The following is a 24,007-nucleotide window of genomic DNA, read 5'->3' as shown; positions in this document are numbered from 1 at the left end:
AATCTAAATGAGGTAAAATAGCTAACCTAGCTACCAATAAGGAGGCACAAATGTTTAGATAAAATTTTGCTTATTTAAACTTGTCATTCAGCAGATAAATCAATACAAATTAAAATTCTTGTTTTAAAAAGTCACCAGCATGTTGATTTTGGAAGCTAGTGTCCTTTTCCAAACCCTTGAACTATCTTAACCAGCAAAACATTCATGATCATTTAGTTTTACAAGAAAGACCAGGCTGGTGAACAGCATGTCTATGTCAGTCAAAGAGCTACTGTAGACTAGCATTAACTAGCTAGGACTAGGAATTTAGAAATGTACTGTATGCTGTATTTTTTTATTTTTTTGTACGATAAAGTGCATTGTTCAATAGCTAAATGGTTATGAGGTTCTTTCAATATATGTACATTATATTTACATGTGTTCATATAGATGAACACTTTTATCCAAAGCAACTTTCAAACAATGAAAAATAGAAAGAAATACGAGCAACTTATCAGGAATTGAAAACTAAAACATTTGCTTTACCAACCCAGACTCTTAAACAAGTTTACTACCTGTGGAAACGCTTTACAATAAGGTTAACTACATTATTTAACACAAACTATCAGTGAAAAATACTTATAAAGCCTTTATTAATATTAGTTAATGTTAATTTCAACATTTATTAATACATTATTAAAGTCAAAAGTTGTATCTGTTAATATTATTTAATGGACCTGAGCTAGCATGAACTATCAATGAACAGTTGTATCATCAATTAACATTAACAAAGATTAATAAATACTGTACCAAATGTATTGCTCATTGTTAATGTTATTTAATGCATTGCATTAACTAACTTTGCAACAAATTCTCTGTTGTTTCCCCTGTTTTGTGTTTAAGGGCTTTTATTTTGATACGTATTTTCTGTCCGCATTGTTCCAGTGTTTCACTACCTGTGTTTATGTTGTGTTCACGCCATGTTGTAATTACCATAATTACGAGATTTCAATTTGTAAAAAGCATTCACTTTCTCATAGAGCTCATAATTAAAGCTTGTAAGAAGGGAATTTTCTGAGAGCTCCTACTTGTACCACATGACTGCTGTGCCACCTGACCACTGCAAATTAATTTAGGCATTGATAGTTTTGAGATAGAAATGCATAATTCCCATTCTGAGGATGTGAAATGCTCTGAACAGAACATTATGTGTTGACATCTCGAGACTATGGTAATTTCGACATGGCATGAACGCAGCATGAGTTCCTGTATTTGGCTTGTTTCCCTAACTCCCTTGTTTGTTCCCATGCATAGTGATTAATTGCCCTCGCCTGTCCCTTGTCAGCCCCTTGTTATCTTTTGTATATATACAACTGTGTTTCAGTCTTTGTTTGTAGGTCATTGTTTTCACATCCCTCTAGTAAAACTGTTGCGTTTGTCTTCTTCTGCCTGGTTTGGATTGGTGTTTTTGCATGGATTTTCATCAGCCTTGGTTTGATGTATGATTCTTGTTTGGATTTTGGTATCTGTACCCCTACTTGGATCTAGTCTCAACTCTCCTCTTACCTGTCACCGCGTAACAGAATGACCAACCCATGAAATGGATATAGCAGCAGTAAGCAGCCACTCGGAGGAGCAATTGTGCTCCATTTATCAAAATTCTGGAGTTGTTGTTGTTGTTGAGTTTCTCAGGTATTGCCATCTTGTTTCTTGGGATGAGGTGATAATAATGCTGACTGATACCAGGGGAAACTCCAGCTGGACCTGGTGCAGTACATGGCTCTGTAAGAGGTGGAGGAGGACTTGGACACTCACGTGCCATGGACATAGAGCACAAGCCTACTCCCACTACCCAACACAACAGAGTCTCCTCATATCATGGCTGTCACGCCAGAGTCCTCAGCTGTCATGGCCGCCTTACCAGAATCAACAAAGGCTCTCTTGAGGTGTTTGGGACTGGTATCTAAGGTGGCGGACCCTCCGATGAAGTCAGCATGTGTGGTTGTGAAAATGTTGCTGGAGGTTCCAATTCTAGTGGTCTCCGTGCTTCTAAGTCCAGTGATGTCAGCGCTTCCAAGTCCTGTGGTTTCAGCACTTCCAAGTCTGGTGATCCCAGTGCTTCTAATCCAGTGGTCCTGAATCTGGTGGTCTTAAAGGTCTATCCACTGTCGGCTGCACCTCTTGTGATGGCAACCGCCATCTTGTGTTTAGTCTACACACACTTCCCCTGCTCCTCCCAAGGCAGTGGCAGTGCTACAGCTCCTCCCACCAGCCGCTACAGCTCTTCCCAAGATGGTGGTGTTCCTACCCTGAACTCTCTGTCTGCCCTGTCAGGGCCAACAAGGCCATCTCTGAACTTTTTGCCTGCCCTGTTATGGCCAAGGAGGCCGTCTCTGAACTCTCTGCCTGTCCCGTTATGGCCAAGGAGGCCATCTTTGAACTTCCTGAGCTCGCTGTTACGACCAGTGAGACTGTCAATAAAATTTCTGTTTCAGTTCCGCCTTGATGGCTTTCAGATCCACCTGTTGTCGTGGTGGTCTCCTGGTCCGCCGTGGTGGTCTCCAGCTCTGCCTGCTCCACCTTGATGGCCTTCTGCTCTGCCTTGGTGCTCTTCAGCTCCTTGTGCACCTCCATGGTGGTTTCCCCTTCCGCTGGCTCGACCCTGGTCACCTGCTTGGCCGTGGTGGTCTTCAGCTTCGCCTGCTCCACCTTGGTGGTCTCCTGCTCCGTAAGTTCTGCTGTGATGGTCTGCTCCTGCACCCTGGCTCCCCACTCTGCCTGCTCCACCCTGGCTCCTTGATCCTTCCGCTCTGCCCTGGCTCCCTGCTCTGCCAGTCTCCAGGACCTCTTCCACTCCAAGGGCCTGGCCCTCCATCCCTGGCTCTCTGGTTTTGTTTGCCAGAGAGCATCTGAAAGCTACTCTTAAGGGGTGGGTGTGGGGTGTTATATGTTCCCCACATGTCAGGACTTTTTTTTGTATTTCCTGTTTTTAGTGCCATGTTTGTAGTTTGTAGTTTCCTCTGATTAGTCTTGATTTTTCTCAGGTGTGTCTTGTTAGCTTGTTACTCTTGTGTATTTATAGTCCTTGTGTTTTGCTTGTTCCTTGTCAGTCAGTGTTTGTTTGCTGTTTCATGTAGATTGTCTGCGTTCTTTTGTTCCTTATGTTGCCTAGCTCTTTGTGTTCCTTAGCTCTTAGTTCTTTGTTTGTTTTGTTTGTTTGCAATATTAAACCCTGTGCATAAATCCGCTCTATGCCTGCCATTTCTTTTGTTCCTGCCAGCATTACAAACATTAATTAATGGGACCCTGTTTAAGCATGATTAAATCATATACACTCTCAGAAACCGTTAATGGTATAACTCTGAAATGCACCTAGAGGTAGATAAGTTAAAAAGTTGTTCTGTGTGTGTGTGTGTGTGTGTGTGTGTGTGTGTGTGTGTGTGTGTTTATATAATATAATATAAATAATAAAAAATAAAATTTTATATATTTTTTTTTTTTTTCAGCTCAGATAACCAAGAGACCTGGCTATTTGCTGAGACTAAACATGCTCATGGTCACTATTGCATACACAAATGTAGAGTCAAATTCTATTGCAAAGGTCAGCTGTGAGTGAAGAGATTATATTTGGACATCTTTGATCTGCAGTAGCCAGAGGTGTTACTGATGTGAGGTATTTGAGACTGAGTCTCCACAGCAGCATAACAGTACAGTGGGGCATTTGTGACAGAGCTGAAATCTCACCGTAAATGCACTCTGTTGTTATTGCTTCTTACTGCAATTATTAAAAGGATTCAATGTTTTCATATTTAAAATATTCTATAAAAGTTTAGAAATTGTAAAAACTGCCAAGTCCCATGCTATATGCCATAAAATGCATGTGAAGTTAATATATTACAATAACATGAAAACCTGACAAAGCTGTCCTGCATGTACTGTCTTTCAGAATCTCACCAGACCGTGGTTAAATCTCTTTTGTGGAAAAACATTTTAAAATTTCATGACAGCATGGCATTCTGCCATAAAACCCTAAATTCGCCAAAGTCTCTATTATTCTATTCTATTCTATTCTATTCTATTCTATTCTATTCTATTCTATTCTATTCTATTATACTATTGTTATATTATATTATATTATATTATATTATATCCACTGTATATCAACCAGAGAAAACACTACCGTTACACTAGTTTGGTTATTTGTTTAGTGTTATTTATGCAAATATATTTTCCAATAAGATAACATTTTAATAAAATCGAAAACAATAAACATGTTATTTCTTATGCATTAGCATATGTAAGAACAAGTTAAGTGTACTATTTTGCATGTCAAATAGGTAATGATCAAATCTGACCAGATAATGAGAAAAAATACAATGTGATGCATTGTGTAATATTAGCTTTCAGACTCCTCTCTGTGGCTGTGACATTATAATTATATACTGGCAACGATGAAACCATTCTGTTCTAAATCCTGTATACATGATAAGATAAACTATTAAAATTCCTCTTAACAGCTGCTCTGAATGATGTATTCCCATTGCTTTCAGGCCTTATAACCCACAGGGGTTCTGAGGGTAAATTGACTACTAGTGTTATAGTGAATGCTTTGTGAATTTATTTGTCTGGTTATGCATTTTAGAGGTTTGTTTGGGTTGGTAGGTTTGTATTTGCGAGGGCTGCTGTATGACTTGGTGTTTTAATATGTGGGTCAAACTGTAGGGAAACCCACCATGCTGCCACTGAATAATATATTACTGTGTGTGTGTGTGTGTGTGTGTGTGTGTGTGTGTGTGTGTGTGTGTGTGTGTGTGTGTGTGTGTGTATAATGCAGAAGGAGCCTTGGTAGAGTTTTGTTTAATATGTGCACTACTTGCACTGTAAAAAATGTGTTACATGTGGTATCCTCCAGTCTAAATGAACTGGCTTTACCTAATGGTAACAATGGCACTTTCATAAAAATTTTCACTACTTATGGGATGGCATCATTTGTGCATATCCACATAATATTTGTAATGTCCAGTTTATTAGACATGTGGCAAATTGGGACACATTTATAAAGTGGGACAACTAGTTATTTTAAATACAGCAATATTTGATTGTATATGTAATCAGTAAAATGCATAATAATCTTATTAGATTTGCAAAATTAGATTTCATTTATTTTTCCTGGCTGCTGTCCTGGCCTTCTCCCCTTTACTGTATTTCTTAATAATAATAATAACTAGTAATAAACATTACTACTACTATTACTACTAGAACAAGCCTTGGGCATGCATACATAACATATAGTCTTAATCCTCTAGGCTGAATAGGGTTAGAAATAATATTTATTTGATGGTGAAATACAAATAGAATTTATTCCCCCTCTATTAAAATTACTTAAATACTGTCCCAATTTACCAATCAATACCAGTTTGCCAACACATTGTTGTCAATGTCAACGTTGCATCAAACAAGAATAAAAGATTAATTTGAAAATTATTGTATTTTATATATAACATACTGTTTAAATGTGGTGTCACACACTGCCAGAAATCATGTCAGAACCTGCATTTCACCCCGTGGAATATGGTTTATTGGAATCCTTTGTTAATAACTCCACATTCCTATAGATGACTAGTAGGCCTACATTGGTGGCAGGTCAAACGGCAGCAATAATATTCTGAGATGCCTCTCAGTTCTACTCTGCACTTACTTTTCATCCAATTTAAGAGAATGATACAACATTCAATGCGGTGCTTTTGCCCTTGAGTGGCAGAGGTGACCTCAGCATCTCACATCACAGTTTGTGCTCCCCTGAGCCCGCACGCTGATTGAAGTGTTCTGGTTGCCATGACTACTGAGAACCTGCGAAGGACCAATGCGCGGCGCTGCTCTCCATCTCACACATGAGCGCGCAGACTCTATAGGCTGTGCTATAAAATACTCCTCTTCCCTGAGAAACAAGCGACGATTGGATTATGTCTGGATAAAGTCTCTATTAAGGACTAGCCCCTCGCGTTCGTGACGTGCTCATAAGCGCTCTCGCGCGCAAGCGTCGCGTCGTTTAGAGTATGCAAAACGAATGTGATCTTGCATACCCATCTACTCCTCCTCCTCCTCTTCCCGGAGCCGACACCGAGAGGTGTTTCGTCATGTGTAAAGAGACAGTTTTACCGCAATGCTATTCCAATAGCTCTCCCGCTCCGCACGAGAGCCACTGACCCAAGAGGAAAGGGTGGTGCCGCGCAGTGGCATAGTCCATGCGCGTTCACGCGTTTTATCTCGAGTCGGCACAGCGGACAAGAACCGAGCGGAGCAGGTGTGCGCTTTCAGTCTGGATTCAGACCTCCTCTCTCTCTCTCGTCTCTGACTTTGATGGACTTACATGCGGCGCGTTAGTGTGTAACTGCGGTGGATGACTCCATATGCGTGTTTATTACTCAGGGTAAGAAACGCTTGTTTCACGGCCACACACAGAAGTAGCGCAGATGGAATGAGCAGAGTTTGAGATTACAGAGGGACATTTTAGAGAGAGATTTAAGAAACAACATTTTAGATGCATATTTAGAAGACAAAGTACAGAAACAACATTTTAGAGACAAACGACAAAGTAAAAACAGCAGTATATTCGAGATGGTAGCTATTTTAGATGTAGAATTCAGAGGTACAGAATTCCCGATACAAGCTGCAGATTTCTAAAGGAACGGCATTCCAAAGGCAGATTTCAGAGGCACAACATTTTAGAGTCAGTTTTCAAAGGCAGATATTAGTGATGGAGGCAGAGCATTTCAGATACATAATTAAGCTGCACATTCCAGAAGCTCATCATTCCAAATGGAGATTTCAGAACATTATAGAGCATGCATGCATTATAGAGGCACAGCATGGACCCTTTAATGGAAAGACTATATGTAAAGCTAAGCTAAACTGTTTATGACCTGGTTGATGACCTCAAAACAAACTGTACAGCTATCAGACGTTGTAACACTTTCTCATCACCTATTTTTTATTCTCTGCTGCTTCTCAGTTTGCAGTATATGGCACTGGTTACAGTAGCAGTGCTGCACATTTGGATGGTGCTGTATTCCAGCTTCCTTTTAAGATGTTTCGCTCTGTGATGTGTTGTAATAGTTGACCCGACAAGTGTAGTCAGAAGTATATAATTGTGTCGGTTTTGTCCTAATTCCGATGCTTTGGCTTGTGAATTGAGTTTGTGCAGAGAGTGAAACTGATTACCTGTAACTCAATCTAGCATGACCTTCCACAACAACAAAGAGCACTTGTGTCCCAAAATCCTGCGCCAAGATCCTTTGGCTTAATTGATTAACATAACAATTAAGAGGCTTGTCATTACTAGATCATTAGTGAGGTCCAGTAAGCGGTGGAGGTAATGACGATCTAAATATGTATTTTTGTACTTTTAATTATATTTTAATTTAAGTATTTACTTTTTAAAAAAATATTTAAAGGGTTAGTTCACCCAAAAATGAAAATTCTGTCATTTATTACTCACTTATTACTCACGACTTACTGTCGTTCCACACCTGTAAGACCTTCGTTCATCTTTGGAACACAAATTAAGATATTTTTGTTAAAATCCGATGGCACAATGAGGCCTGCGTTGCCAGCAAGATCATTTCCTTTTTCAATGCCCAGAAAGGTACAAAAAACATATTTAAAACAGTTCATGTGAGTACAGTGGTTTAACCTTAATATTATAAAGCAACGAGAATACTTTTTGTGCACCAAAAAACAAAACAAAATAGCGACTTTATTCAACAATATAGTGATTCATGAAGCTTTGAAGCTTTACGAATCTTTTCTTTTGAATCAGTGGTTCGGAGTGCGTATCAAAATGCCAAAGTCACGTGAACTATTGAAGTTTCAAAACACTTATGACGATCATGAGATTTTGGCGCTCTTAACCACTGATTTGAAACAAAAGATTCATAAAGCTTCGAAGCTTCATGAAGCAGTGTTTTTAAATCGGCCGATCACTAGATATTGTTGAATAAAGTCGTTATTTTTTTCAAAAAGTATTCTCATCACTTTATAATATTAATGTTGAACCACTGTAGTCACATGAACTGTTTTAAATATGTTTTTAGTACCTTTCTGGGCTTTGAGAAAGGAAATGATCTTGCTGGCAATAGAGGGCCTCACTGAGCCACACGGATTTTTATCAAAAATATCTTAATTTGTGTTCTGAAGATGAACGAAGGTCTTACGTGTGTGGAACGACAAGAGGGTGCGTAAGTAATGACAGAATTTTCATTTTTGGGTGAACTAACCCTTTAATGTTTTATTTCTACAAACCTGTTTCCTTTAATAGTAGTATCTTCAAATGGTGTATGTACTGATGAACTCACTGCAGAAGTCAGATTAAATTTCTTGTTTAAATGGTGATGTTTCTGTAGTCAAATCTGATGAGCCGACTATGGCCTAGGGACAGGATGTTAATGTGTCAGGACAGAGAGAATAGAGATGCTTTAATCTCTTGTGAACTAGATCTGTGCGATATTGTATAGGATGATGTAATGATGTTAAAGAGGCTATTTGGATTTCCTTCCCTCTCTCTTCATCTGTATTACACATTCATTGTGGGAGATTAACTAGCAGGGAAAGGTCATGCCAGATCACACCATTGACCTCACACACAGAGATGTGTGTGTGCTCAGCAGTTCCAGAATTATGCAATCAATCAACTGTAAAGATTTTCAATACATTAACTTGAATAACTTTTATATAAAGATGCTTTTTGCAACCCTAATCTAGTGGCTGCCTTTCTGAAGTATCTAGAACACATGAAACTGGAAGCTTTCAATCACTGTCAAAAGCAGCTTGGGAGGGAAACTCCTGAGGCAAATGAACTTCTCTCTGAAGTTACTTAAATTTAATTCCTCATCATTCATATTTAATGCAGGTTTTATGGCTTATTCTCAAAGTTTATGAACTCAGTGCTGTATATAAAACTGCCCTAAATTGGCATGTTCAATGAGAATATAATTTGCAGGACTGTGTAGACCAGAACTTCAATAAGACAGACAGACAGACAGACAGACAGACACATGCAGTGTCCATGTCAAAAAGGTGTGAAGTGCTAAAGAAAGCAACTCAACGCTGAGTGTTTGTGTGATGAGATCTACATGCCTGAAGCCAAGGTGCCTGTGTACATTTGTCTAATGTTACTGGGTAGAGATCCCTAGAATAGTGCCAGATAAATTGCAGATTACTCTATAGGCCCACAGTATCTGTAGGACTGAGAAACATATTTAGTGGAGACAAGGGAAATGCTCGGATCACTGCTTTCAGACAAACCTGGGCCTTGCATGCTGATAATAATTGATCTTGACTCTTAAGAGCTTTCTTATGCAAGGTTATGAATGCATTTTATATGAGCCATATTTATATACCTGGCAGATAACTTTCATTTAAGAGCTAAAACTAAAATATACATGTTCAGATTTAAACTAAATATAAACAGACCTATCCTGGCATTGTGCGTTGCATAAACTCTAAGCATCATAACCTCAAATACATTCATTTTAGGTGTAATTTTGCAGTCACATGCAGGTTTCTGTCAGTTTTCTGTCACATTACTGAAGAGAACTTGTAGATATGGTGATTTTAAGTGCTACTTACTGTACTTATGATGCTTTTGGGAAACAGGCCATAAGGCTAAGATGATTTTATGGTTTCTACTACACTTACAATGATTTTGGTAAATGTGGTCCAGAGCATTCTGATTTTTGGTTAGATGTTTAGTTGTACATTCCATTTATCATCTCCATATAGTGCTGCCATATATAGGGCATGTGGCAATACAGTAGCAGTGACTGCTGTATCGACCCACAGATATATGATTATACATGTGTTTACTCAACAGCAACGCTTTTTATAACCTCTCACTTTCCGTGTCAGGAATGTTTAGCTCGTATTCACTGTGATAATAGATTGAGTGTTGAGATGGTTCAACAGAGGTAATGTCTATCTATTCCCTCCACTGTGTTTGAACTTAAGTTTGTTTAATTGTAGACATTTAATAGTGTATGTGTAAATGTTTGACTGTTAGCATTTGTAATAGTTTAATGATGTAATGGAAGCACTTATGTGTGATTCCCTTGTGAAAACAGGGATACGTTCAGTTAAATAATTTTTAAATATAATTTTTAATTTACACATACACCATACACATTTAGCCTGATATTTACATTTTAAGAACTTTTTTTGCTGGCCATAAAACACAAGTTCAGTAATGGTTTTGCAGTGGTCTTTTACACCATCTTGTTTTCAGCATTTTTGCTGCATAAAGCTTATGATTTGGCAGTATTTTTTTTTTTGGGGGGGGGGGGGGGAGTTTTAAGAATGCTGTGTCAGAGTATTGTGTTCTCCAGTGAACTGATGATGTAAATTAAATAACATAAATCAGTGGCTTAGGATCAGCTTTCCTCTTAGCCATACTTTGTTGTCTTTTATCTGTGTAATCTCTTCTCTAGAACAGCTCTCATTTGTATTGTTCATGACTGTAGTTTTATCAGGCTACTGGAACATGTTCTCACCATTACATCATTGTTGTGCATAGTATCAATTTGCAGCTTGTTGCGATATCATAGTCATCCTTGGCATGTACAGGACCTGTGATCGCGTCCTTTTTCATCCAGCTGACCAGCCAGCAGGCCGTTGTATCAAAGGTCATGTCATGCATCACTTCAGACTAAACTCACACACCGACCTACTTACAGATGTCTGATTCTCTACACCTCACATTGACTGATCATATAAATAATGGACATTATTTTTTGCTAAAAAAAGTTTTTGAAATGTATTAAATATTTTATTAAATCAGTTGTGCATTGACCAGGGCAAAACAGCAAATTAGGCAACAGAACTGAAATCATTCTCCAACATTGTTTAAAATGATTAAGCAAATGAGTTTTGGAGTGGATTTAAGTTCACTTCACATGCATAATTATTACGTCTAATTATAGAATCCTATGAGATATGTTACATAACCTTAAATGACAGTTTGGTACCACAACATCAGACCTAAGAGCACTACAATATAGTTGTTGAACTTAAGATTCTAGAACTCAATATATTAATATCATAATTCATTACAAATTTATTACCATTGTTTAGTTGATGTTTATTGCATAATTTTAGTGTTTTGTTGTGTGTATGACACTATGCACCATCTATAGTACTGACCACAGTTTATGGAAAGATGACATATTAAGAATTTTGAGTCATCATTATGGTGGTTATTAGTACTGTCAGGAGTATGCTTTTTTCCATTGCGTTTGTTCCTGTCTTGACCTAGGCTGCATTCGAAAACTTAGCTGACTTGTTGCCTCGCTACCCTATAGACAATGACTTTGCAGGCAGAGTTTGCACACGAAGGTACCTCATTTCGGACAGACTTCTGAGGCAGTGTAAAGGCTGATTTATACTTCTGCGTCAAGTGTACGCCGTAGCTACGGCGTAGGCTGTGTGTAGCACGCGTAGCATAAGATGTAGCCTGACGTGCACCTCTTCAAAAATGTAACAACGCGTCAATTCTACGCGGACCGCACTCTGATTGGTCTGCTAGAACCCATCCCTCGGGTCAAAAAACTGGCGCGGAGCACTCGGAGAAGAACGAGCACTTTCAACTTCACTATGAATGAAATTTGTATCTGTATCTGTTTCAGAGGACACATAGGGCCCTATAATACACCCGGCGCAATGCGACGCAAGGCGCAGCGCAAGTGTGTTTGCTAATTTGCGTCCGGCGCCGTTCGCGTTTTCCCGTTCAGCGCCACGTCCTTAAATTAGTAAATGCATTTGCGCCAGTTAGTGCGCCCATGGGCGTGCTGGTCTAAAAAAAGAGGTGTGTTCAGGCGCATTGCCCGCGCATTGCTATTTTAAGGAGCTGAAAATAGACTGCGCCATAGACCAACTCAAACCTGGTCTAAAGTCTAAAGTCAATGGGGCAATATTTTGTTGTTAGAGCGCGTTGGTAGAAACTGCGCCTCTGGGCACGTCCACAGTGCGCGTTGACTTTGCTTATTACACAGGGATGCGCATCACACAAACATGCCAAATATTAAAAACAAAAGGATTACAGTGTAAAAGAATATTATTGTGTAGGCTACATAAATATAAAAATTTAATGATGAATAGTCATTGCGTGTATTAGAATTAGGCTACCTATTTTCAATTCAGCCTATTACTACTTATAATGATGAACGAAATCGGCTAATTAATTGAACAATCGTGCCAATACACACACATATATATTAACTGACTCATCGCATGTACGCCATGTAAATAGCAATCCGCCATGGCGCGAGCGCATCTCGCTCTTAAAGGGAATGGGAGATGACACTCTGATTGGTTTATTGAACATTACGCCCATTACTCATTAAGAGAATAGGGACAACCCATTTCAAAAATGCGCCCCGGCGCACGGACCGTTTTTCCGTCGTTAAAATAGCAAAAGTGGATCTGGACACGCCCTGAGTGCACCTGCGCCGTGTGCTTTACACTTTGCGTTTAGATCGTTAAAATAAGGCCCATACAGTCAAACTGCAACAAAAGTCATTACCTATTTGCCGCTTCTCTGCCATTTCTGTTTGTAAGCTTCTCTGACAACGTACGAGATACGTAATAACGTAATGACGAGCTGCTTCTTCTTCGGCTTTTGTTTTGATACTCAACATGACCGCGGACACTGCCTCCTAGTGGTCCACTTTCAGAGCACCATCTTTCTTTTTCTGCTGTCACTGAATGGAACACATAGGATTGTGGGATATCAAAGGCAGCGAGAATACATCTATGCTGCCTTTAAAAATTGATAAGATGAAGGTATCTCAAGAGACAGAATGTAAAGCTAACATTGGATTCGGATGTGCCTTGATGCCTTCCTACTTTGGAATGCGTCCTCCGAAGGCAGCAATTGTTATGTTTTCAGATGCAGCCCTAGTTTCTGGTCTGTTTCATTTAGTTTACCTGTTGTTCATTAATTAACTCATTAGTTCCCTTGTTTAGTTCTGGTATAAGTACTCCCTGTTTTGTTCTGTTCTTTGTCCTGTCTTATCACTATTAACCCTCTGGGTTCTGAGGATGTTCGGGGCCCTGGAGAAGTTTTGACATAGCCTGACATTTGTGCTTTTTTCAATTGTTCATAAACATATTAATGGAAAAAGTGTCATTACACTGTATTCAGCACAAACTAGGCTACAATAATATGTGAGGAACATATATGTACATGTTTGTGTTTTTGAAGGAATAACGTTTATGCGTGGATATTGAAAAAACAAAAAAAGTCACTGAAATAAAGCCAAAAAAAATTAAAAATAAATCTGTGTTCACAAGACTTCTGGGTATTGGAGGTTGTAGACTAGAGTTTTTGCTTCAAAATTATGTAAAAATTATCCTGTTCGTTCATATATAACAATATATTGATTTAGTTTTTGTAAGACACTTTTTGTTAAGAAACACAGTATGCGTGGAGGTGTGAATCATCATGAATAATGATGACAAAAGAATCACATAATGATCTGTAATGACTTGCATAATAATGAGGCCTTTCAGTCAGGAAGGCTGTGATAAAACCCTCTGTGATCATGTCTCAAGCTCATCATGGTGTAAATCAAACATACAAAAAAAACAGCAATACTGTGAAATATTAGTACAATTTAAAATAATGGTATTCTATTATATACTTTAAAATATAATGCATTTCTGTGATGCAAAGTGTCTGAACAATTATGTTACCTCTATGGCATTTCATATAGCCTTTTAGCTTAAAAGCATGCACATTTGGAGAAATATTGATGGATTCTCATATGTTTATGTCAATTTTCTATACAGAGGAGTAATATTTATTCAATATTTATTGTCATCACTATAAGCGCTGGATACTGTGTTCAATTCATACTTGCAGCCGGAGGGCACTCTGTGCACATTTAGTCCACAAATTAATCTAAAGAAGAACAGGACATTCCAGGAAATAACAAAGGCTTCCAGAGATCACTAACCATGGCTTTAACATACAGATAAACACTTTTCAAGACAATAAATACACGATTGAGACAATGTATACATGTATTGCCTCAGAATTTGCGTCTGAATAGAGCTGGCTCTGTGGGCGTGGCCGCATTAGCGGATAATGAGCTGAATCACGGGTGTCTGACTTGTGTCTCTTTTCATACAGATTACATAAACACAGAATTTTTGTTTTCGATTTGACTTACACGATTTAAAACCTGATATTTCAATGTTTCTTTAGACATAAGTCTAATTTTTTTGTGATTAATATTCACTAAGTTACACTTAATTTTCTGAGAACTATCAGAGACAACAGATCACGCATCATGTTAGTTTTCTTTATTTTACAAAAAGCACAACATTTTGTTTTTACTCTGAGTGTATACAAATAAAAGAAGATATTCCACAGATTAAAATGGTGTATAACTCTTAATTTTATGTGCAACATTGACAGAGTATTTTGAGTCTCTTTCACACTGGTCAGAAAAAAACCGAGGTGGTATCATGACCGCCGACCCAAGGGAGTTAAGTGTTTGTTTCCTGTATTTTGCTTTCATTGTTGGATTAAAGACTATTTCCTGGTATTCTCCTTCATCATGCACTTCCTTGCAAGAGCCACAAGTGACTGAAGACAGGACTTTACAGTTTATTTTTTTTTACCATTTTCCTTCTCCTCTTTTTAAATTTTTATTTTTTCAACACCATAGACCTCCCTGCAGTACAGCTTTTCTGCCTGTAGCAGGGAGACCATCCACTGGAAGAACACACCCAGGGCTTTTTAGATCTAGCATGCCAAACATGCCAAACTTGCTCTGTTTGTTTTTTTGTTTTGTTTTTTTACACAAGCCTGAGCAAGCAGTCTAAGGCACACCTTCCAGTGGACAGTCCTAAGGAGGATTTCGCTGTGTTTGTGGAGTAGGTGCTGGTGAACAACGATTCGCCGTTAATCATTTGCCTCGCGGAGCCCACCAGCCTCACTCCATCTGACCCAGAGCCCAGACGGAGCTACAGCCAGATTCCACCATAGACATGGAGTCTGAGCCTGCTGCAGATAATGTGCCAGCGAGACAACTGAACTGTACACTGCCCCGTAGCCAGAGCCCAATGGCGCGTCTGATCAGGTGTGTGAGTCGGCAACAACTCCCATTCCCGAGGGAGTTCTGGTGGAATTCAAAGGCATGGATGGAAACCCCGCCCACACTAGTAGAACTTATGCCACTGTAAAGAACTTATGCTTGGCCTCTGGTAGTTTTTTGATGGACTTTGAGGAGGATATTTCCCAGTTTCTCCTAACCCCGCTGGTCCCACCCAGTATGAACTCTCCAGTACCCCTGCTGGTTCTGCCAAGGCCTGAGTCTTCTATTTCTCCACTAGTTACGCCCATCCTCATGTCGCCTGTGCTCCTTGTGATCCCTCCCAGCCTCCTTATCCCGCCACGTCTACCAGAGCCAGCCAAGTCCCCGACTGTCTCTGCCTCCAGCCACAAAAACCCAGACTCCAACTCGGTCCTTCGACTCATCGGCTATGCCTTGGCCCAATGCTCCCTCAGTTCCACCGTGGCCCGTCATCCTTCAGCTCCAACAGGCTTCCTTGTCCACCCATTTCTGCCTAGGTCAGACGTCACCCTGGTTCCACCACTGGATTCTGGGCTGCTGTTGCACCTCTGCCCTCCACCCCTTCGGCTTCACCGGGCTCCGCCTTCCCTATGGCTCCACTGCTGTCCTTGGTCGTACTGGCTCCACTGCAGTCTTCCGGATCCCCGCCTCCGCCTCAGTGCCATAAGCCTTCAGCTCCGCCTTGGACCTCTGGACCTGCAGTGTCACCCTGGGTCTCTGTCTCTTCAGCTCCGTCTGGGTCTCTACCTTGGCCAGCTTTGTCACAGGAGATCATACCCTTTGTTCCTTCGCCCAAGTCTCCACAATGACTCCTCCTTACTGCAACTCTGTTCTGGAACATCGCACTGGCTGTGGCCTGGGTCATTATCTGGCCCCTTCTGCTCCTGGCTCCTCCCTCTACCCCCCATGGACTGTTTTGTTTGCCCTGGACTGTTTTTCTCTCATGTTCCACATCCCACTCCAGAGCCCCCGCCCTTCCACCTCAGTTGGACTTTGTCTGTTTCATTCAGTTCACCTGTTGTTTGTTAATTAACTCATTAGTTCCCTCCTTTAGTTCTGGTATAAGTACTCCGTTTTGTTCCGTTCTTTGTCCCGTCTCGTCAGTATTACGAGGTTGTTTCCTGTGTTTTGCTTTCATTGTTGGGTTAAAGACTATTTCCTGGTATTCTCATTCGTCGTGCGCTTCCTTGCAACAGCCACCCGTGACAAGTACATTTAGTTGGTATATTAAGCATATATTTAATAAATTGATAAAGTGATATAAAATACAGTCATCTGTCAGAAAAAATAAAGGAAGGATCTAATTGCATGTAGTTCTTTAATCAAAATGAACTCAAAATTACACATCTACAAGAATTCATGAAACAAAACATGAGAAACAGTAAAGCCAGTCATGAGAGGAAATCTGTCTCCTCTCATAACTGAAACAAACACAGGGCTATATATACACAGGGAACTATAGGGCCTGAACAAGATAATTATCAAGACACAGGTGTACCACATAAAGGCAAAAACATTATGCCAACAGATGAACAAAGACATTAAGCTGAACAGAACACCAACTTAAAGTCCAGCTAAAACACAGGCAGAATGTGACATCACCAAAATATCTGTAATGCCAAAAATATTGTTACCATATTTTTTTACAGGGAATTTTTGGTAACAGCTGCTAGTTTTTATTAAAAGTTAGACTTTTCTTTATTTTTTATTTTATTTTATTTTTTTTAACAACACAAATTCACACATATTAGCCTGAATTCTTCATTAGCAGACAACATTTTGCTGTGGTGATGTATGTCTCTTAAATGCTAGGTCAGTAGATAAGTCATGCACATTTCTAAAACTGCCCTGTTGTACATTAGAGTCTCTCTTTGGGACCATAATTTAAATGTGAAGCAAAATCGCTTGACACTTTAAGGTGCTTTATGGCTTGTTAAATTTCCCTGAGGTCATTGAGCCGCTTACAGCGGATGTGAAGAGGTTGGCTCACTGATTCAGACATGACAGGTGTAGCCATGCAGACCCCAGAGGGGAACTTTCTATCCACCACAGAAGCATGTCCAACTACCAAAATAGACCTATCTGATCTCTCCCTTTTTCTCTCTCACCACACCTATCTTTTGCTGTCTAACTCTCCTGTCTCCCCAGAGTGGTGCTCTGCTCTGGATGGTAAGACTTGACAAGGCTGAATACAGAAAAAAAAAAAAAAAAAAAAAAAAAACCTAATTAAAATAAAGAATCAAAGTGGTTCAAGACAAGCAGAAAAGTGCCATGCTGACATTTCCCTGACTTTTGAATAAGTGCGAGAGTGGAATTTATATGACGGTAGGATCATGCTTGTTCTCCGTGTCTCTGTCTCTTTCTATTCCCCTCATGTCTTACTTTCTCTTATTGTTGTGCTGATCGTGCATCTTTACTTGAGTGGAATGGTATTGTCTCTTCGTGTATCTGACTACATCTCTATTATGACAAAAAACTGATTTTTGGATTAGATCCATTAATATTATGTCAGAATCAAGGAAAGAGATGTTCTCTGTTCTTAAACCTATGAAGCACCTACAAAGGCATGGGGGTAGATTCTTAGATAATCCAGTAATGCTGATTATATAAAACTTATATTTGTGTTGTGTATATTATGTTTCAATCTGGTATTTGTTATATTATTGTAATTTATTATCATAATCTTAATCCAAATTGTTTTACCATTTACTGCACTTACTTATAGCGGCTAATGAATCGGATGTCTCAGCAAATGGCGTACTTCTGTATTGGTAAATATTGGATAGGTCTACTAGTATTGTGTTGTTAGCTTAGCAATATATTCTATTGAACATTATTGTCACGTTGTCTATGCGGAGCACTGTTTGAGTTGCTGCCTGTGTAGAGCATTCTAACTTGAACACTATGAGTTTACTTGACACTTGGATGCTGTTAGAAGGTAGCTGCCTATGTAGGAGGAACTCAATAGATTTTGAGTGGCTTGGATATTGAAAAAAATAATGATCTTTACACTTTCACTGAGTCATTGAAGTCAGAATTAAAGAGCAAGTACACCTTTTAATGGAAAATGTTCAGAGATGTGACTAGTGAGTAGGTCAGCACAGTGCAAGTCATAATGCTGCAAAAGCTGCATTAAGTCTCCCAGGGAGTATATGCAGCAATCCAGTCTGTGCTACTATATGTAAGAGGAAGTCTATGCTCATACAGCAACTGAACACAGTTGTCAGAATTGTTTCAGGGAGCTTCTAATACACTTATATTCACATACAGTTTTCAAAAGCTATGTTTCCAAAGTTGCAAATTTAACTTATGCACAAAATTGGAACATTGCATAAATCATTTGCGAATAAAGCAGTGTTTCTATCCCATGGGTTAAAGAGAACAAAATTATCACTTTCTGGGAAACTGGTGGAAAATGTCTGTAATAGAAATGGAAGTTGCTGCAATCGGAGAAGCCAGCTCTTTTTTCTTACATCATGAATGATTTGCACCTCAGAGCGGGCAGATACACAATAAACACTGTCATGTTATCTTGCATTGGAGGCAGATGCCTGATGTTATGGGAGATAATTATACCCAACTATTTTGATGACAGACTTTGGCTCAGGCATTTCAGAATGACCAAATCAACATTTTAGATACTGTGCAATAACATTGGTTTGCTGGTTAGTCCAGTTATCCAATCACATTCTCTGCTGAGTTTTTTGTTGCACATCGAGTGATTTATTTGGTAAACGTGTTTCCATTGTAGTTTATGTGCATGACGTCCTATTGGATAAAAAAATATCAGCCTCAATTTATGCACGTTTTTAGAATTTTTGTTTGGAAACATAGCTAATGAGTTTGACAAGCTTTTTAACACCACAATGACTAAAATTGCCATTTTAAAGTCACATCTAAAGTCTTTTTTCTTTCTTTCTTTCTTTTTCTTTCTTTCTTTCTTTCTTTCTTTCTTTCTTTCTTTCTTTCTTTCTTTCTTTCTTTCTTTCTTTCTTTCTTTCTTTCTTTCTTTCTTTCTTTCTTTCTTTCTTTCTTTCTTTCTTTCTTTCGATTACAGAATAAAGCCAGCGTCAAAACAAGGTTGTGGTTCCAGCCCAACACATTCCTAGAAATAGAACACAAAAAGTCAGCCTGCATTTTAGACCAGAGACGTCAAACAAAACCAAAAGACTTTTTTAAAAATAAATCGGCCCATATGTGAAAATTCTTTCATTTTATGATATAAACTATACTTGTTTGCATGCACTGTTAATTGTTTAGATATTTACCATTTGTTCCCATAAAGTAATATTATTATTATTATTATTTTTATTTAATTTTGGCCTTCGTTCATGAAAAGCGAGGAGAACTAATTGCTGCATAAATCAGTCCATTTTAACATTGTCACATTCAGTTGAACAAAACAATGTAAAACTGAGATTGTTTTACGAACTTTCTCGAAAGTCCATTGGGAGCACAAAATGCTATCAGATGAGAGCTGTCTCTGTCTATAGTCTTATTTCTGTATGTGGAGTATGTAACTGTATGTTCTGGAATGTCACCTTGACCTCATCACCCCTAAAGTACATAGAAAGTGAGATCTCTGATAGCATTATACACACACAAACACATGTGCACACCTGCACCCAATATCGAATACAGCATCCTGTTTGATCCATGTCTGATTTTTCTGAAAAAAAAAAAAAAAAAACCTTGATAACCTACACCAACATATTTTTTGACTTTCTCTGTGTTTGTGTAGTAGAGATACAACAAATGGGAAGGTTGTGTGTACCGGCTCTTTATGTGTATTTTCCCTCTCTTCCTCATTCCTCTGTTTGTGTGTGATTTGTTTAAGCTCTGTGGCTCTCACCACAACAAAGGCCTCAAAAGGGAACACAGTGAGTTTGAGTTTCAGTGGTCTGGGAATACTTAGAAACCTGGCCAAACAGGGCATGCAGGACACACACACACACCTACACACACACACAGGTTTGTTTTCCTATCAAAGTGAGGAAATTCCATAGGCATAATGGTTTTTATACTGTACAAACTGTATATTCTATCCCCCTACACTACCCCTAGCCCTAAACCTACCTATCACAGAAAGCATTTTTACGTTTTTAATAAAGCATTGTTTAGTATGTTTTTAAAGGGTTAGTTCACACAAAAATGAAAATAATGTCATTTATTACTCACCCTCATGTCGTTCTACACCCGTAAGACCTTTGTTCATCTTCGGAACACAAATTAAGATATTTTGATTAAATCCGATGACTCAGTGAGGCATGCTTTCACAGCAATGGTACTTCCTCTCACAAGATCCATAAAGGCCGATTTCAAAATCAATTCCGAATCACTGGTTTGATTCGTAAACCTCCGAAGCAGTGTTTTGAAATCGGCCCATCACTATAATTCTGAAAAGTCGTTATTTTGTTTTTTGGAACACAAAAAAGTATTTTCGTCGCTTTATAAAATTAAGGTAGAACCACTTAACTCACATGAACTATTTTAAATATGTTTTTAGACGTCTGCCTTTACGTGCACATGAACTTTAATGACATCCCATTCTTAATCCGTAGGGTTTAATATGGAGTTGGCCCACACTTTGCAGCTATAACAGCCTCAACTCTTCTGGGAAGGCTTTCCACAAGGTTTAGGAATGTGTTTATGGGATTTTTGACCATTCTTCTTTGTGCACGGGTGTGCAGTCAAGTTGGAACAGGAAGGGGCCATCCCCAAACTGTTCCCACAAAGTTGGGAGTATGGAATTGTCCAAAATGTCTTGATATGCTGAAGCATTAAGAGTTCCTTTCACTGGAACTAAGGGGCCAAGCCCGACCCCTGAAAAACAACCCCACACCATAATCCCCCCTCTACCAAACATTACACTGGGCAAAATGCAGTCAGGCAAGTACCGCTCTCCTGGCAACCGCCGAACCCAGACTCGTCCATCGGATTGCCAGAAAGGGAAGCGTGATTTGTCACTCCAGAGAACAGTGCTTTACATGGATGCAGCTGCTCAGCCATGGAAACTCATTCCGTGAAGCTCTTTACGCACTGTTTTTGAGCTAATCTTAAGGCCACACAAAATTTTGAGGTCTATAGCTATTGACTCTGCAGAAAGTTTGCGACTTCTGTGCACTGTGAACCTCAGCATGCACTGACCCCGCTCTGTGATTTTACATGTCCTACCACTTTGTGGCTGAGTTGCTGTTGTTCCCAATTGCTTCCACTTTGTTATGATACCACTAACAGTTGACCGTGGAATATTTAGTAGTAAGGAAATTTCACGAATTTCACTTATTGCACAGGTGGCAACCTATCACGGTACCAGGCTTGAATTCACTGAGCTCCTGAGAGCGACCCATTCTTTCACAAATGTTTGTAGAAGCAGTCTGCATGCCTTGATTTTATACACCTGTTGCCATGGAAGTGATTGGAACACCTGAATTCAATGATTTGGAGGGGTGTCCTAATACTTTTGGCAATATAGTGTGTATATATATATATATATATATATATATATATATATATATATATATATATATAACTATATGTAACTCAACTCTATTACAAATAAATGCTGTTCTTTTGAACTTTTGATTGATCAAAGCATCCTGAAAAAATAGTATTTTTTTAGAATTAAAATGATTTCTGAAGGATCATGTGACACTGAAGATTGGAGTAATGGCTGCTGAATATTCAGCTTTGCCATCATGGGAATAAACTACATTGTAAAATATATTAAAATAGATAACACTTATTTTAAATTGTTTTAATATTTCATAAAATTTACTGTATTATGGATCAAATAAATGCAGCCTTGGTGAGCATAAGAACGATTTTAAAACAAAAATAAAAAATCTTACCGATCCCAAACTTTTGAACGGTAGTTAAGTATTATCAGTTGAATCAAAAGTATGCCCTCCAAACACTTGTAGAAATGTATTTTTGTAGATGATTGAGCATGCTTTTCAGACAGGACAGAGGTGCAGGGCTTTATATTTAGACTCATCGTATCAGTGGAATTTGGACTGGAGTGGCTGGGTGACGTTATTCACAGACTGAAGTATGATGGATGGATTGCAGGTGATTTTGTTCAGGCTTCCTCTGTCTTCCCATTTTACTATGATCGAAGTTAAGCATGTGATGGCCTGTACCGTCCAGTGACTGTTAGGACTTTCACATCTGAAGTAAGTTTCAAGTAAGGAGTGTTTGTGTACATAGTACATAGCTGAGAAGACAACAAAATATTTCACACCTTTGTGTTTTGCCAAAGCAGGAACACTGTATTGCATGTTTTTCAGAGTAAATGCTATTTGTTATGAACTGATCTCAATGCAATCATTATGTATTTCATAAATTTGACCTTTTGGATTCATAGAAATTGCACTTAAAGAGATAACCAAAGCATCACGTTGTCCATATGACTCTTACGATTCACTATTATTTAAAGCCATATTATAATAAACAGAGCTGGACACATGAATATAATTAAATGAATTAGAAATGTAAATTTATGTGACTTGTGAGCATATTAAAGATGTGATTTGCACATAATTGTCTTTGAATGAGCAAAAGAGCATTTAGACTTTAGTCTGTGGAGTATTCTGTTTGGTGCTTATGTGTGTGTGTGTCTGTGGTCCAGGTATTCCCTACATTGTGGGGAATAAGGATAGTATAACCTTTCCCCATAAGGATAGTAAACCTGACATTTTTAATGCTGTCAGGACAAAATTTCTGTCCCCATGAGAAAACAACTTATAAATCATACCACAAAACCCATCCTGTGCGTGTATGAATACAAGAGATATTGTTCATGTTCCTTTCATGAGCCAAACGCTTATTGTCTTTCATGGTGCACACAAACCACAGCAATTAGTGCAATTAGCACTGAGCCCTAATGAAGTTTACGCTGTGGTGTGTATGTGTGTGAGTAATTTTGTTAATATCGTACACCGAAGGAACTCATTCATCTTACATAATACTGCATGCCACAGGCTCTCACTGAATTTCTAATTTCTCTGTCCTTGTGGTTTCTTTTGGTTAATCACCCTTCTCTCTCTCCCTGTTTTCATCCTCTTCATATTCTGCTAAAATATATTAATTCCTTTTCCTCTACTGCATAATACAATTTTGCAAATTTTTCAAAGATTTTCCAAAGCTCAGGGCTAGTACTTATTTATTTTGTATCCTGTTTCTCTGTCTGACATGCTTTTGTTGTCCCCAAGCTCCCTAATTTCCCTTTTCCTCAAATCATCCCTTTTTTACCCTAGGCATGAATATTTTGTCATCTCTGTGAAGAGTAACAGGTTATCATGATGAATATGTCATCAGGCCTTACATGCTCTGAGGAGATGCTGAATTACATAATCATATCACCCAGTACAGTGACTTCAAGAGTCCCTGCCATGTGTTGAGTGTGCATGCAAGAAAGTAGAAAATACAATGAAACACTGAGCAGATCTATTCTATTCTATTCTATTCTATTCTATTCTATTCTATTCTATTCTATTCTATTCTATTCTATTCTATTCTGTAACAGATTTCAGATCTAAAATCAGATTGGATGAATAACATCTGAGCCAATCAAAGACATGTTAATTTGACTATCTTTAACATGAAGTGGCCTTTAGACCCATTTTGCTTTTGTAATCTAACACATTTAGGAGTGAAACAAGATATTCCATATCAAAAAATGTAGGACGTAACTTGATTGTATCCATTAGGAATTGGTTGAATTTTGAAAAGTGGGCTGTACATTCTAGAATGGAATTGGAGAGGAAAATTCAGGTGTAAATTGTTATATTTTTATTACAAAGACACACCGTTTTTGTCCATTTGGAACATTGTGCACTGATGACAATTTGCAAATTGCTCACAATAAGACCAGGGATGTGCAGTAAGAAAGTCAA

At 38.7% G+C, this 24,007-nt stretch overlaps 1 protein-coding gene across 2 annotated transcripts in view; it reads left to right on the top strand.

The window, feature by feature from the left end:
• Positions 1–5,498: 5,498 nt before the first annotated feature.
• sorbs2a (sorbin and SH3 domain containing 2a) overlaps positions 5,499–24,007 on the top strand; it is a 68,079-nt gene continuing 49,570 nt past the window's right edge. Inside the window, exon 1 of one of the 2 annotated variants that reach the window (XM_048197483.1) lies at positions 5,499–6,409. The gene's annotated coding sequence lies outside the window, so the exon portion shown is untranslated. The remainder of the gene's footprint in view (positions 6,410–24,007) is intronic. The other variant, XM_048197484.1, reaches the window with a different exon arrangement.

The sequence above is a fragment of the Megalobrama amblycephala genome, linkage group LG7 (assembly GCF_018812025.1).
Source record: "Megalobrama amblycephala isolate DHTTF-2021 linkage group LG7, ASM1881202v1, whole genome shotgun sequence".
NCBI classification, from domain to species: domain Eukaryota; kingdom Metazoa; phylum Chordata; class Actinopteri; order Cypriniformes; family Xenocyprididae; genus Megalobrama; species Megalobrama amblycephala.
This window is presented reverse-complemented; position numbering and strand designations above follow the sequence as displayed.